Here is a 15,771-nt window from a genome sequence, read left to right on the forward strand (position 1 = left end):
GAACTGACGACTGAATTCAACTTTAATGGAAGGATATTTGATTTCCAATCAGATTTGATGTCGATTGCAATTACATGTCATTGTCCGGAGACACTTGAAAAGCTATACATGTATATGTATTTGCATTTTCACAATTTTAAGGTCACATCAATCAAGGAGCATGTACCGTTTTGGAGTCACATCACTTCCGACCATGTACCGTTTTGAGGTCTCATCATTCCTGACCATGTACCGTTTTAAGGTCACATCAATCCCGGCCATGTACCGTTTTGAGGTCTCATCACTCCCGGCCATGTACCGTTTTGAGGTCTCATCATTCCCGGCCATGTACCGTTTTGAGGACTCATCACTCCCGACCATGTACCGTTTCGAGGTTTCATCATTCCCGACCATGTACCGTTTTGAGGTCTCATCACTCCAGGCCATGTACCGTTTTGAGGTCTCATCACTCCCGGCCATGTACCGTTTTGAGGTCTCATCATTCCCGACCATGTATCGTTTTGAGGTCACATAACTCCCAGCCATGTACCGTTTTGAGGTTGCATCATTCCCGACAATGCACCGCTTTGAGGTCTCATCACTCCCGACCATGTACTGTTTTGAGGTCTCATCACTCCCGACCATGTACCATTTGAGGTCTCATCTCTCCCTTCAGTGTACTGTTTTGCATGAGGTCTCATCACTCCTGGTGGTGTAACGTTTGAGGTCTCATCAGTCCTGGCCGTGTACTGTTTTGAAGTCTCATCACTCCCGACGGTATACCATTTTGAGGTCTCATTACTGCTGAACATGTATGTTGTTGTTGTTCAAAGTATTCTGAATACAAGTCATTGAAAATGACACAGTCCCCGTTAAGTTTTCTTTGTGCTTGTCATATTAAAGCGGAGGGGTTGTCGCGAGCGTGTCCCTGAAACTTGAGTTCCAAGTGGCGTATACAACAGATTATTTATTTACATCAAAACACGTGTTTCGTGTCATAATAATATGGCCAAAATAAAAACAGCCATTATTCAGCCATCTTTGATCTGATTATGAAACACACTGATATGTATGATGTATGTGCCAAATACGAATAAAAACGGTACATAAATTGTGGAAATATAGTAGTAAGGCCAAAAAGTCAGATGGCTGTCAATCGGCCATCCTTGACCAGATTTTGAAACAAATTGTCATGGACATGCATCCTAACATGTATAAAGTACATGTGCCAAATTTGAATGAAGAGTGACAGAGCACGTCCAAGATACGGCATAAAAAAAGTAAAAACAAGATGCCTGCTAGTCGACCATCTTTGATTCAATTGCGAAATAAATCGTCATGGACATGTATCCTAACATGTATAATCTATGTACCAAGTTTGACAACTGACAAAGCATGTCCAAAATACAACATTTTCAAAAAACAAGATGGCTGCCAGCGGGCCATTTTGAATCTAATCGCTAAACCACTGCATGTGCATATGTTCCACATAAGGTACTCGGCACATGCAAAGAATGAACGGAATCGATCCACAGGATTCTGAAATATGACGTTGGATAGACTGACGCACGGACAGACGGACACACGGACGGTCGGACGGACAGACTCAGAAACTCACAGACGATCGGGGACATGTATCCTAACATGTATGATCTATGTACTAAATTTGAATGAAAACTGACAAAGCATGTCCAAAATACGACATTTTCAAAAAACAAGATGGCTGCCAGTCGGCCATCTTTGATCCAATTGTGAAATAAATCATCATGAACATGTATCCTAACATGTATAATCTATGTACCAAGTTTGAATGAAAACTGACAAAGCACGTCCAAAATACAACATTTTCAAAAAACAAAATGGCTTCCAGTCGGCCATTTTGAATCGAATCGCTAAACCACTGCATGTGCATATGTCCCACATAAAGTACTAGGCACATGCGAAGAATGAACGAAATCAGTCCAAGGGATTCTGAGATATGACTCTGGACAGACGCACGGACACATGGACGCACGGAGACCAAATTATAAGTTCCTTTTTTGGACTTCGTCCGAATGGGGACTAATATATACCATGTTTTATTTGGATCTACCATGTTTCATTTGGATCTTGCTTCTGTAAAATCCTGTGGTATACCAGGCCAGATGATGGATTTCACTTAAGTTGCACTCTGAGATCATTCCTACAACTTCATTAAGGTCTTGGGACTACTATGGGAAAAACTGATAATCTGACCATGTTTAACTATAAGTGCATTTACACAGTTGTCCATCATTTGCAGTGGGGTGTCCAGGTGTACTTTACCTAGAGTCTGTAGGCGAATTGCTTAAAATTGCTCATTAAGGCTGCCTTCATAGTCAGGGAACCAGTGTGTTATTTCATGCATATCGTGTCACACGTACATTGTCACACATACTTTTAAGATGACATTTAAATCCACAAATATATAGTTCTATTTATAATAAATATCTTTATCTCAGTCTTTCACATGCAGTGTATCACAATATATAGCCATTCCTTGTGGCATGTCCTCTTTGGTAACATCCCAGATGCCAAACCCCATTAATTCAGTTAATACCTTCCATTTAAATGAACAGTCACAATGTTTGTCTTAATACGCAGAATGACACCACCATCTGGGCAGGATTGTGATTTCACTCACTGGATTGTGCAATTAATCCCAGGATTATACACTATAAATAGATCAAATCAAATGCAAAATGGGCTCCAAGACATACATGCTCTAAACCACTTTAATTTTGTGAATCAGAGGAGAAAAAAAAAACAAGAAATCACAGTGGCTTTCAGAAAAAGTGCCATTTGAACACTCTTGAGACATCACAGTTGTTTTGTGAAAACAAAAAAATTTGATGCACAGTAAATCAATTTTTGGCAGCAGTACATGTTCCTTGAATTATTGATTCTATCATTGACTTATTGGGGATTTTTTGAATGTACATTTGCGTGTAACAAAGCCACGTACTGCCATTACTTTTTGTTTTAGAACAGGTATTCACTCAATGATATATGTTACGATTATCTCAAGTATTATTCTAAAATAGTTATTCACTCAATGATATATGTTACAATTATCTCAAGTATTATTCTAGAATAGTTATTCACTCAATGATATATGTTACAATTATCTCAAGTATTATTCTAGAACAGTTATTCACTCAATGATATATGTTACAATCATCTCAAGTATTATTCTAGAACAGTTATTCACTCAATGATATATGCTACAATTATCTCAAGTATTATTCTAGAACAGGTATTCACTCAATGATATATGTTACAATCATCACCAGTATTATTCTAGAATAGTTATTCACTCAATGAAATATGTTACGATTATCTCAAGTATTATTCTAGAATAGTTATTCACTCAATGATATATATGTTACAATTATCTCAAGTATTATTCTAGAATAGTTATTCACTCAATGATATATGTTACAATTATCTCAAGTATTATTCTAGAATAGTTATTCACTCAATGATATATGTTACAATTATCTCAAGTATTATTCTAGAACAGTTATTCACTCAATGATATATGTTACAATCATCTCAAGTATTATTCTAGAACAGTTATTCACTCAATGATATATGCTACAATTATCTCAAGTATTATTCTAGAACAGGTATTCACTCAATGATATATGTTACAATCATCACCAGTATTATTCTAGAATAGTTATTCACTCAATGAAATATGTTACGATTATCTCAAGTATTATTCTAGAATAGTTATTCACTCAATGATATATGTTACAATTATCTCAAGTATTATTCTAGAATAGCTATTCACTCAATGATATATGTTACAATTATCTCAAGTATTATTCTAGAACAGTTATTCACTCAATGATATATGTTACAATCATCTCAAGTATTATTCTAGAACAGTTATTCACTCAATGATATATGTTACAATTATCTCAAGTATTCTTCTAGAATAGTTATTCACTCAATGATATATGCTACAATCATCTCAAGTATTATTCTACAACAGGTATTCACTCAATGATATATGTTACAATTATCTCAAGTATTATTCTAGAATAGTTATTCACTCAATGATATATGTTACAATTATCTCAAGTATTATTCTAGAATAGTTATTCACTCAATGATATATGGTGTAATCATCACAAGTATTATTCTAGAATAGGTATTCACTCAATGATATATGTTACAATTATCTCAAGTATTATTCTAGAATAGTTATTCACTCAATGATATATGTTACAATTATCTCAAGTATTATTCTGAAACAGTTATTCACTCAATGATATATGCTACAATTATCTCAAGTATTATTCTAGAACAGTTATTCACTCAATGATATATGTTACAATTATCTCAAGTATTATTCTAGAATAGTTATTCACTCAATGATATATGCTACAATCATCTCAAGTATTATTCTACAACAGTTATTCACTCAATGATATATGCTACAATCATCTCAAGTATTATTCTAGAACAGGTATTCACTCAATGATATATGTCACAATTATCTGATATTTAAATTAGGTAATTAAATATGCACAACTAAAAAAGAAAATACCTTTGAACTTGTATTAATTATATTTTGAGCCATGTTTCAAGTTCATGTCAACTCTTCTGACATTTTTCGTCAAGTTATTTGTATGTTACAAATACACGACTGGCCAACCCTATATTATATGGCAATCACTCGCCCAGGATATATTCAAATCTATTCTTTAGTGTTCAACCCAAGGCAAAATTTGAAATTACGACAAGATGATCATGGATTCGGCAAACAACAGTGTGTTACCAGTGATGAACACTGAACCAGCAATTTACATAAATTTAGTGCATAATTATTTGTATAAACGGTAAGAAAGAATTTTAAACTAGATTGTATAATTTTTTTTAAATCTACAAATGCAATAAAAGCTTACAAAATCACAATTGATGGTTTATTATGGTTAGGAAACCTAGGATTTCACCTCTATTGAAAATACTCAAAGACTCATTAAACAATAATGGATGGCAGGAAACCGAACATAAATCACACTTCTTCTCGAAGTCTAATAGAATTTCAAGCAATTCAACTTAAATCATAAAGTGATTAATTACTATGGTTACGATGGTGGTATTTTTTGTTTAGAATGACTGAGTTTTATCGTATGTGTAGTGAAAGCAGAATTTCATGGTCGTCATGTTTTAAGACAGGCGATACTCTCCCTATATATGTCATGCCATGGGCAGAGTTTGTTAACTCTGATTAGTGTATGTAGCAACTAGAAAATAATTGAGCTACAACTAACACAGTTTTTTGATGAACTATAGCCACTTCAAACCACAGAATATAGCACAAAGTGACAGTTCCAAAAAATAAATATCTTTTGTTTCTTTATATACAGTGTTAGTTTACAGGTTTTTATCAAAATATTTGAAAAACAAACGAAAAATGTAAAATTTTTAAATATCGATATTAGAAAAAATGTAAAGAAACTTTCAAATGTATGAACAGTGGAATATTACAAAATATAGAAATAAATGTCAATGATTTAATAATTTTATAGAACTGACTATTAAATGACTCATATCTCAATAACTCGTATATAAATAAATCATCAATAACATCTCAAAACAACTCCCTATTTTTGCTGACTCGTGTATACGTAGTTCACAGAAATTTGCTTCTAATGAAATTAATGTCCACCGTATGATGGTTCAAATACACAAGACGATTCTTGAGTCAAAACCCTGAAAAACGCATTGGAGGCAATACTGCAAAAAATAACAGGTACATAAGGCAATAAACTGTGGTGAGAGGCAACTATTAGTAGTTGCCTGAAAGACCCTCATTTTTTTCAATTGACGTGGCCCGATTCATTATAACAACACCTCTTAAGTTTCGCTGCTAGGACTTTATGCTATTTAAGAAGACAACAGATTTGGATAGTAACTGGCGTTTTTGCATATGAACCCCCCTCCCTCCAGATAAATTTCGCAAATTCCAATAATTTGCAAAAAAGCAGTTTACAGTTTTCTTATGAGCAAGCATATGCACTGCCTCATGAACACTTTTAAAGCAACCTACATATAGTGAGATTACCAATGTCAAAAGCTTTTAGTACCTTTGCCAAAACATCACATTTAATTCCCATTTCAGGGAAATCTCAGCTCACATTGGCTGTATCACACTAAATCCCCAGGGAACATACAGCAATTGGATTAGGGTAATTACACAGCATGCATTCACCACTGCCAATTGCTTATTAGCTATCTACAATAATTGTTTATTGAGATAGTACATGTATACAAGGCAGAATGTCAAACAAAACACTTAGAAAATAATTTAGTTGTACCAATCAATCTCAACAGTATAGTGTAGGCTTTAATTATTCACTGGGTTTTAATTTTGCTATTTTTGTTGTTAAATCCACTAGAAATAATAAAATAATGATAGAACTTGTTTCAATGGCAAATTGTTGAATTGTAAATATATGCTCACAATAGTGAAATATTAAATGATGAAACCAGCCTGAGGGTAATTTTACTGTTTCTTTAATTGACAATAGTTGTGTCCAATGGCGCTGCTTTCACAACTGAAAAAGCTAAAAAAAAGTCAAAACAAACACCGCAAACAATCTTGGATAATGGAATCTTCCACGGGAAACTGATAGCCATTTTCATGATTAGTTGATTTAGGCACCCACTGTAAGTTATGCTCATACTGTACTGTACACACTGGGTAACGATTGGAATACCATAAAAACTCTCTTCATGTAAACATGTAGCTTGAAATTATTACTCAGTATGTGATGACAGAAATATGACTTTCCTTGCACATGAATACTCATTACTCTGGGTAATCCTTTATCATTACTAATTGAATTTTTGTTATGACATTTCATTCTAGTTTGATAAAAATGTTGTAATTAGACATATGATATACTTTTCTCATGGCAACTTACACCATGTAAATTAGAATTTTTTATCAACACATGAAGAGAAGTTAGCCATGGCACAAATCACATTAAAATTACATCACATGAAACCAGAGCTTATTAAGAATTCTGTGACAATAATGAAAACTGCCTAAATTAATTTCAATGCAGATAAATGAATTACACAATTCAGTATTATAACACTATTCATTTATCAATAATCTGATTAAAATAATGGACATTATTATCCATCTGTCACCGTAATGCCATAAGTTACAGCATGCCATAATTTTGCAGTATTGCACTGGGTATTTTCATCCTACAGTATTAGGAAAGGCAAATTCCAAATATGGAACGATTACGTGTGTAAGCATCCTTTAATAATAAAAAAACAAACATGGCTTCCACCAGGGTTTGACCTGACCCCACACAAAAGAAGTTCACAAAATCTGGATTTCAGCTTTCCTATGATGTATTCCTGAGAGGAAAAAATGTATAATAACAAGTCATTGTCAATGACACGTCCCCGTTCCGTTCATATTTGAGTGACATATACATTCAAAGCAGATCATGACCGAAATGCACCTGCATATGTACAACACATTGTGCTAAATCTGAACAAAATCCATCCATGCATGACTGAGATCCGGTTTTGGAATTGTGAAAATACGTGATTTTGATGCATTTTCGGCCTTAAAATGGCCATCATTCCGCTATTGTTAAGCAGATCATGAAACAAATGCACATATCTATTTGTGACATGATGTACCATGTGTGTGTGAAGTTTGAACTTGATCAATCCAGACATGTCTTGGATACGGATCCAGAACTGAATTCTTTAACAAAATGGCCGCCAGTCGGCCATTTCGAACTTGATCCGAAAAAAAAAAGACGTGCATCAAGGTCCTATTATGTTTAATGTATGTACCAAATTTGAACAAAATCCATCCATGCATAACTGAGATACGGGTCCGGAATGATGAAAATGTGCGATTTCAATGCATTTTCGGCCTTACAGCGGCCCCCATTTGACTATCGTTAATGAGATCATGAAACAAATGCACATACATATTTGTGACATGATGTACCTTGTGTGTGTGAAGTTTGAACTTGATCAATCCAGACATGTCTCGGATACGAATCCAGAACTGAATTCTTTAAAAGAAAATGGCCGCCAGTCGGCTATTTCGAACTTGATCCAAAAAAAAAAATGACGTGCATCAAGGTCCTATTATGTTTAATGTATGTACCAAATTTGAATGAAATCCGTCCATGCATAACTGAGATCTGGGTCCGGAATGGTGAAAATGTGCGATTTCAATGCATTTTCGGCCTTAAAGCGACCCCCATTTGGCTATCGTTAATGAGATCATGAAACAAATGCACATACATATTTGTGACATGATGTACCTTGTGTGTGTGAAGTTTGAACTTGATCAATCCAGACATGTCTTAGATACGGATCCAGAACCGAATTCTTTAAAACAAAATGGCCGCCAGTCGGCTATTTCGAACTTGATGCGAAAAAAAAAATGACGTGCATCAAGGTCCTATTATGTTTAATGTATGTACCAAATTTGAATGAAATCCGTCCATGCATAACTGAGATCCGGGTCCGGAATGGTGAAAATGTGCGATTTCAATGCATTTTCGGCCTTAAAGTGGCCGCCATTTGGCTATCGTTAATGAGATCATGAAACAAATGCACATACATATTTGTGACATGATGTACCTTGTGTGTGTGAAGTTTGAACTCGATCAATCCAAGCATGTCTCAGATACGGATCCAGAACTGAATTCTTTAAAACAAAATGGCCGCCAGTCGGCCATTTCGAACCCGATCCAAAAAAAAAAATGACGTGCATCAAGGTCCTATTATGTTTAATGTATGTACCAAATTTGAACAAAATCCGTCCATGCATAACTGAGATCCGGGTCCGGAATGGTGAAAATGTGCGATTTTGATGCATTTTCGGCCTTAAAATGGCCGCTATTCGGCTATCGTTAATCGGATCATGAAAAAAATGCATGTGCATATGTCCCATATAATGTGTGATGTATGAGTGAAGTTTGAACTTAATCGGTCCATGCATGTTCGAGATACAGGTGATCACGGACGCACGGACGCACGGACGGACGCACACAGGGCAAAACATAAGTCCCCGTTTTCGGACTGCGTCCGAACGGGGACTAATAAGGTTATTACAAGGATACTGCAAAGTATGCACTCAGACAGTACGTGGTCGCATCGACCTCTGCTGCGCAACCATACTCCCGCTGTACTGTCTTCATACATACTTTGCAATATCTTCGTAATGAACCTCATAATATAATTATGTTCTGGCACCAAAAAGAATACAATTTAAAATTTTTTTTTAGCAAGTTATGAGAGTGATTTTAATGTGTTGAGAAATAATTCTGCATGTGTAAACAAGTTTTTTTTAGCTCTACTACGTGATAATTTTTGATTTTATATTACACAAATTTAACATATTGCTAATATTATCTTGTTAGGTTTGAATGAGGATGGAAAGGTTTGCAGAAAATCTTGTCCTTCACAGTGAACTTTAAGATTTTGTGTTGTCTCAAATTTTGAAGGTCACATGCTCACATGCATTTGACCTACCCCAATAAGATTTGATTCAATGACATCACCAGTGAGTAAATCATTCAACCAATCAGAGAATTTTTTACTTCCAAAACGCACCGACAGCATATAGTCAAGTTTCAAGTTCCCAGATTGGTAAATGTGCAAAATAAAAGGAGAAGGGGTGATTTTATAACCAGTCAATCATAAGCCTGTTTCCTCAATTTATCACTGTAAGTTGGAAACACATCTTTCACTGTTCCTTAGAGATATCTAACAACCTAGGCACATACAGTTGACACAGTGTTGAAACATGTATTCTGATTATAGGCATTGTAAGTTGTGTGATTTGAAAGTGGTCCTAGAGATAACAGAAAGTTGCCCAATGAATGCAAATGACACTGTGGGTAATTAATACCTACAGTTTCAGCTAAAACTAATTATGTCTGTAGATTACCTCAGGGCATCTGTGTACTGAGCCTAATTGAAATTTAATGATTATTTTTTCGAGATACCCAAGAATAGCTAAAAATGCCTATTAATTTGATATTTACTAATGTTCGCTATTTTTGCTGAAGGAATGATTCAGTGAAAATAAAATCCACCGAATATACCTTTTTTCCTATACATGTATTTTACATTGAGTTTGTCAACAATGATTGAAAATAAATTCCGTAAAAAAAAGTATTCTACGGTATAACATATTATGTAATTCTTATGCACAGGTTTCTACCCAAACCTAATCACATATGTAGAGTAGCCTGACCTCTGATGTATCATTGAAATCTGATGAATGGTTCTTAAGATATTATTGGAACAGAGACACATACTGACAGGGAAATGGCAAAGATTCCCAGTTATTTTCTTCTACACATGCAGAGACTGAAACCATAACAATTCTAGTAATAAAATAAAAAATTGATGACCCTTTAATTCAAGAATTGACATATAATTGTTCTCCATGCACTTGTGCATTGCACACACAGCTATACAAGTAGGTAATTTCCTGGCCACCTTTTCACCTAGAAAGAAAGTTCTTTAATTTATGCTATACGTTAATCTTGATATTTGACCCGCAATCATTAATCACCTTGTTGGTGAAGCCTCTGGAGTCGAGAATGGTTAATTGCTAAATCCCTCATAGCTATGAAGTTGTCTGGAGTGACAGCTAAGAAAGCAGATGGGAATGGGGAGGAGATCATTAATTAGAATGGCACAATTGTTCTGTCTATATCTTGGTTCTACATTTAGTAATTTTTATCATTTTTTTCTGTATTTTATATGTTATTTTGGACCAAATGGGAATAATTTCCCATTGATGACAGGTCTTGATCAAAAGAAAAAAAATACAGAAATAAATTATGGCAGTTTTAATTCATCATGAAAAAGGGTTTTATTGAAGGATGATCAACATTTGCATATCAGATATATCTGAAAAACACCCTCCTGCACTCTGAAAATGCAATGTGTGGAAAGGTTAGTTTAGGATAAAATACTATACAGGATACTTTCAATATTTTAAGATTTTTTTCAGCAAAAACAACAACATTTTCACATATTTTATATTTGCGGACAATTTAGATGATTTTCCAGAGATTCTCACGAATTTGTCTCTTTTGAAATTGAAGCAGTTTACCAATATAATCAGTCAAATCAACACCACTTTCTCAAATAAAATGTCTTTAATAATTTTATTGAAACTATCATAAACACATACTCTGGTCAATAAAATATTAAAAGCAAAAAAAAATTAATATTATAATTTTGTGTTTATTCCATGATAATTAAACATCTATTACCCGGCATAGCCATAGGAGTAAAATGCTAGAATTTTCACACTTGATAACACCTGACATTTTTAACTCAACTTCAATGCACATCACACTGCATACCCAATGAATGTATGCAGCATAATAATGAGACTGTGCCTGTCACTATTAATACTGGAAATATAAATGAATAATGTCATATTGCATGATTTTTACAAATTAAAATAAACTTTTCAGTGTGATAAATCAAAATAAAACACTTATTTCAAATGTATTACGAGCCACTCTATGAATTTAGGGCTTGCAGAGTTGTATAACACATGGTACTTATGAAGAAGTAAGTTTGGAAATTAAACACACTATCATCTTTTTTTTATCTTATGAATCACTTCTTGTCACAAGCATATTGGTAACTCAAAAAACAAAATCTTAAAAACATGTGTTACTTTTAAAAGTGTGATGACCTCTTAATGACACCAAATAGGTAAAAATTTATAACAATATTGTCGCATCGAGAGCACTATTATATTGCTACACATGAGGGTGTTAAAATACCTTATAGGAAAGCTACACGTATATTGTCACATGGAGGCACTTTATTCTACATGGTGGTGGCTATATTGCTAAATAAAAAAACAAATACACATAAAATGCTAATGGGGGTGCTATATTTCCACATGGAGATGATATATTGCCAGATGAGTGTACTATATTGCAAAATAGATAAACTATAATTATTGTATAATTATTATAACTATAATTATGTATAATTATTGCCCTCACAGGATGGAGATGTTATTGGGATGTAATATTTACTAGCTTATACTAAAATATGTTTGGATATTTAGAGTAGTTATATACATTTAGTTGCTCATGATTGCTTCAAAGTTGAGTTTGTGTTCTTTCCTCAACTTTTCCTCGGCTGTTTTCACCGGTTCTTCGACCTGCATTCTAAAGCAGCTTGTGCAGAGCCCATAGAAATACATGGTACAGTGGTGAGCATCTTAACAAAGAATGGTCGCTTCATATACTTGGAATACTATGATATGATGGTACATAATTCAGTTAATAAAAATGAATTAATTACAAACTGTGGTAACCCTACAGGATCTGAATATTGCTAACAATGTAATGACTAATATCCAACACGTTAACGCTTCAGTTCACGTGCTTGGAATATCACAATTGCTATGATACAGATAACAGTAACATTTCATTCTCTCTCAGGGCTTTGTTTTTACACCATACTTCACTTTCACTTACAAACCAACAAAAAAAAAAAATCCTTGACTGCAGTGCATGTATGAACACCATGATGTATTCATCCTTCCCAGGGGAGCAATAAAGATACAAGTCTGTTTTTTTTATGACTGTTCCAATATTTCTCTTGAGATTTGAATATTTGACTGGGTGAAATTAAACATTAAAAATTCATAACCATCAATAGGGCAATTATTTCACTTCATGCATCGTGGTTGATCTGATACCATCTAATTTCTGAAAGTTGAAATCAGGTCAACATCCATACGAACAAATGAATTGCTATCTCATCTTATTAATTTTATACTCCAGCTGTTATGATCGGGAAAAGTGCGAACCATTCCCCCATTATTACATGTAGGCTTCACTTTTTCACACAATACCTATATTTATTTTAGTCATTTCTCAAATGGAAATACCATATTTGTTTATTAGCAGTGCACTTTTTGGCCTGATGTCCTTTTACCCATTTATTTCAGTATGACTATGGAGACTTTCAGCAGGTGATGTAATAACATAAATGCATGAATTATAATAAATTTTGCCAGCAAGCAGATGATGGATTTGACAACTTTTTGTACAAAGCTCAGAGTAACTTGCACCAATCATATTCTTTGTTATGTGTTAATTCTGGCAGTATCAGTGGTTTGTGGTTTCGTGTTTCTTTTTGAAAAATTACATCATCAAGACACAAACCAAATACATCACCTGTCATGATGGGACAAGAAAAATTAAAATTTTCAAAAAATGAAAAAATCTGATAATAACCACTATTCAATTACATCAGGTATCAGGGTAGCGGTTTTAAGAGTACATGTAAGTTGAAAATAATTTTTGTTACTTAGAAATTTAGAAGATTTAAGTTATTATCACAAAAATGCAATAATATAATATAGAATGAACAAAAATCCTCATTAAAAATAGAAAACAAATACTCGCACAAAATAACTGGAAATAAGACCACCCAAAGGCACCTACTTAAACACTCACTATGGATTCTATCGAAATAGTAAGAAGAAGTGTCATTTATGAAAAGTTCATGACAGATGATTAACAATCAGTCTTACCATAAGCCTCACGTCAGCAGACAGCGAAGCTAATACATAATATTATCATAGTAGACAAATGTCTGTAAACTGAATCTGAATTGATTCATTAGAAGACAAATTTGATTACAGACTCAGTTGTAATAGATCATTTGCCAATTCCAGGTGCACATGATGTAATTTTCGTTTACGTCAGCAACATGCAGACTCGTGAGAAGTTGTTTCAGGATGCATACAATCACCACAGACTATATTTGTAAAGCGACTGCATACAATGTAGTTTGAATTAAATAATTTACTAAAAAAAATATTATTATATTAAAATATTATTTTGGAAATTTTAATTTCTTTGTTAGTTTTGGATCAAATGAACATAATCCCTATTGGCTATAGAGCTCTTAACGAAAATATTTGATGTTTTTTAAAGAAAATTAAATAGGTTCGTTTCATGACAAACAAAATTTACTTCAGCATTTATAGGTTAATTTATCTGTCAAGTCGAGGGGTGATATTTTGAGAATGAACAATGAACTAGAATGGACAAGATGGCAGACTTGATGACCTACTCTGACATATCATGACACCCTAAAACCTGAAAATGTGCAATTTAGTCCGATAGTATGTTTTCATAATAAAGAAGTATAAATTATGATAATAAATGGCATTTTACATAACCTCCACTCATTTATAAAAGGAAATAGTTGACCCAATTTAAGTGCAATTTCTAGGTTATTGAAACGGTACGCCAGTCTGTCTGGCAGAAGCACGTATGCTATAACGGCAAGGCCATTTAAGTCTGCGAATCACAGTACTTATTACTATCGTAAAATAAACCGCTCAAGCCCATTCTATCACTGATCAATCAAGTATCACCGCAGCTATAAACGGCGATCGTAAACACCGAGCATTGTACACTGTTATAGGTTAGCACAAATATGCTTTGCATATTCACAAGTCATTAAGGAAGATTGTTGATGACAATTCAGACTTCACTGAAGGAGACAAAAAATATATATTTAAATTACCAAGCTAGTATTTTTTTGGAGAATGTCTGACATTGTGGGAAATAAAATTTTGTTTTTGTTATATCAGTATTTACCATATCTTGAATGTGATAAGTTGTTATCAATCTGATTCATTATTTCAAATTTTGAAAACAATGCCATCATGAAATTTTATTTCACCATTATATTCCATATTAAGTATTTCTATCCTGTAACATACTTTTAAATCCTGTGAATGCCAAAGTAAACTTTTGTCGTCTTTCACAAAATAATTTACTTAAAATTTTTCAATGATTTGTTTCAAAATTTTGTCCACTATTAACAGAAAAATGAGAGAAAAATACATAAATCTTTGCAAAATGGCATTCAATGGTTTATGTACTGCACCATTGCTGTTGGCACTGACGATGCTACCTTATCAAAGTAGGGATTGAAAATACACATGTACTGACAGTTTGTCAAACTTACAGTCACAACAAACAGTCATACAGTGCTCAATATTGTGCAGTGAAAAAAAAAACATACAACAAGCTTAATGATTCATTTTTGAAAAAAAATTGGGTTAATAATTTTCAAAAATTTTACAGCAACCAATCAAAATATTTGTTACATCACCTTTTTTCCCCTATCTGTTTCTATAGCAAGACGCATATAAGGTATCCGCTGATTGGACAGTTATAATCTGTAATGATAATAAAGAATATATTGGCATCAGCATAGTTACATGAAAAAGTCATGTTTGATGATTCCATGAAAATAACAGTTGTAAACACATTCAATTATTCACTATTTTTTAATTTCACTATTTTACAGGCAAGTAAAATTTGATAAATTCAATCTATGTGTACACCTAGAAAAACAATAGAACTCATTGTTTCTCAGACAAGTTTATAAACTTGAAACACCACCATTTATTTTCCCTGAAATTTAATTTCACTTCTTTGGTGTTTTGAGCAAATATTCACTCGATTTCAAGTTCACAGATTTACCAGGGAGTTACAAATATTTATTGTTAATTAATATGTTCACATTGGTTTAATTTTAGCACGTTTTACTTTAGCAAAAAGTGAAACTAAAACTCAGGAATGATTAGTATATTTACATTATATGTAAAATACAAAATGTTTACAGGAGATTAGCCTAAAAGAGGACAATAAAATTGAGAAGTGATGGAGGCAGAAACAAGTGTAACAG

The 15,771-nt window shown here is 33.5% G+C and overlaps 1 protein-coding gene across 4 annotated transcripts in view; it reads right to left on the minus strand.

Annotated features, from left to right (window-relative positions):
- Window positions 1-15,771, minus strand: part of LOC100313633 (hippocalcin-like protein) — a 128,619-nt gene that overhangs the window by 36,162 nt on the left and 76,686 nt on the right. For all 4 annotated transcript variants that reach the window (XM_085492647.1, XM_085492646.1, NM_001168094.1 and 1 more), the window contains one exon: window positions 15,193-15,259. The gene's annotated coding sequence lies outside the window, so the exon portion shown is untranslated. The remainder of the gene's footprint in view (window positions 1-15,192; window positions 15,260-15,771) is intronic.

Source organism: Saccoglossus kowalevskii, chromosome 18 (assembly GCF_978046115.1).
Source record: "Saccoglossus kowalevskii chromosome 18, keSacKowa6.1, whole genome shotgun sequence".
In the NCBI taxonomy this organism is placed as follows: domain Eukaryota; kingdom Metazoa; phylum Hemichordata; class Enteropneusta; family Harrimaniidae; genus Saccoglossus; species Saccoglossus kowalevskii.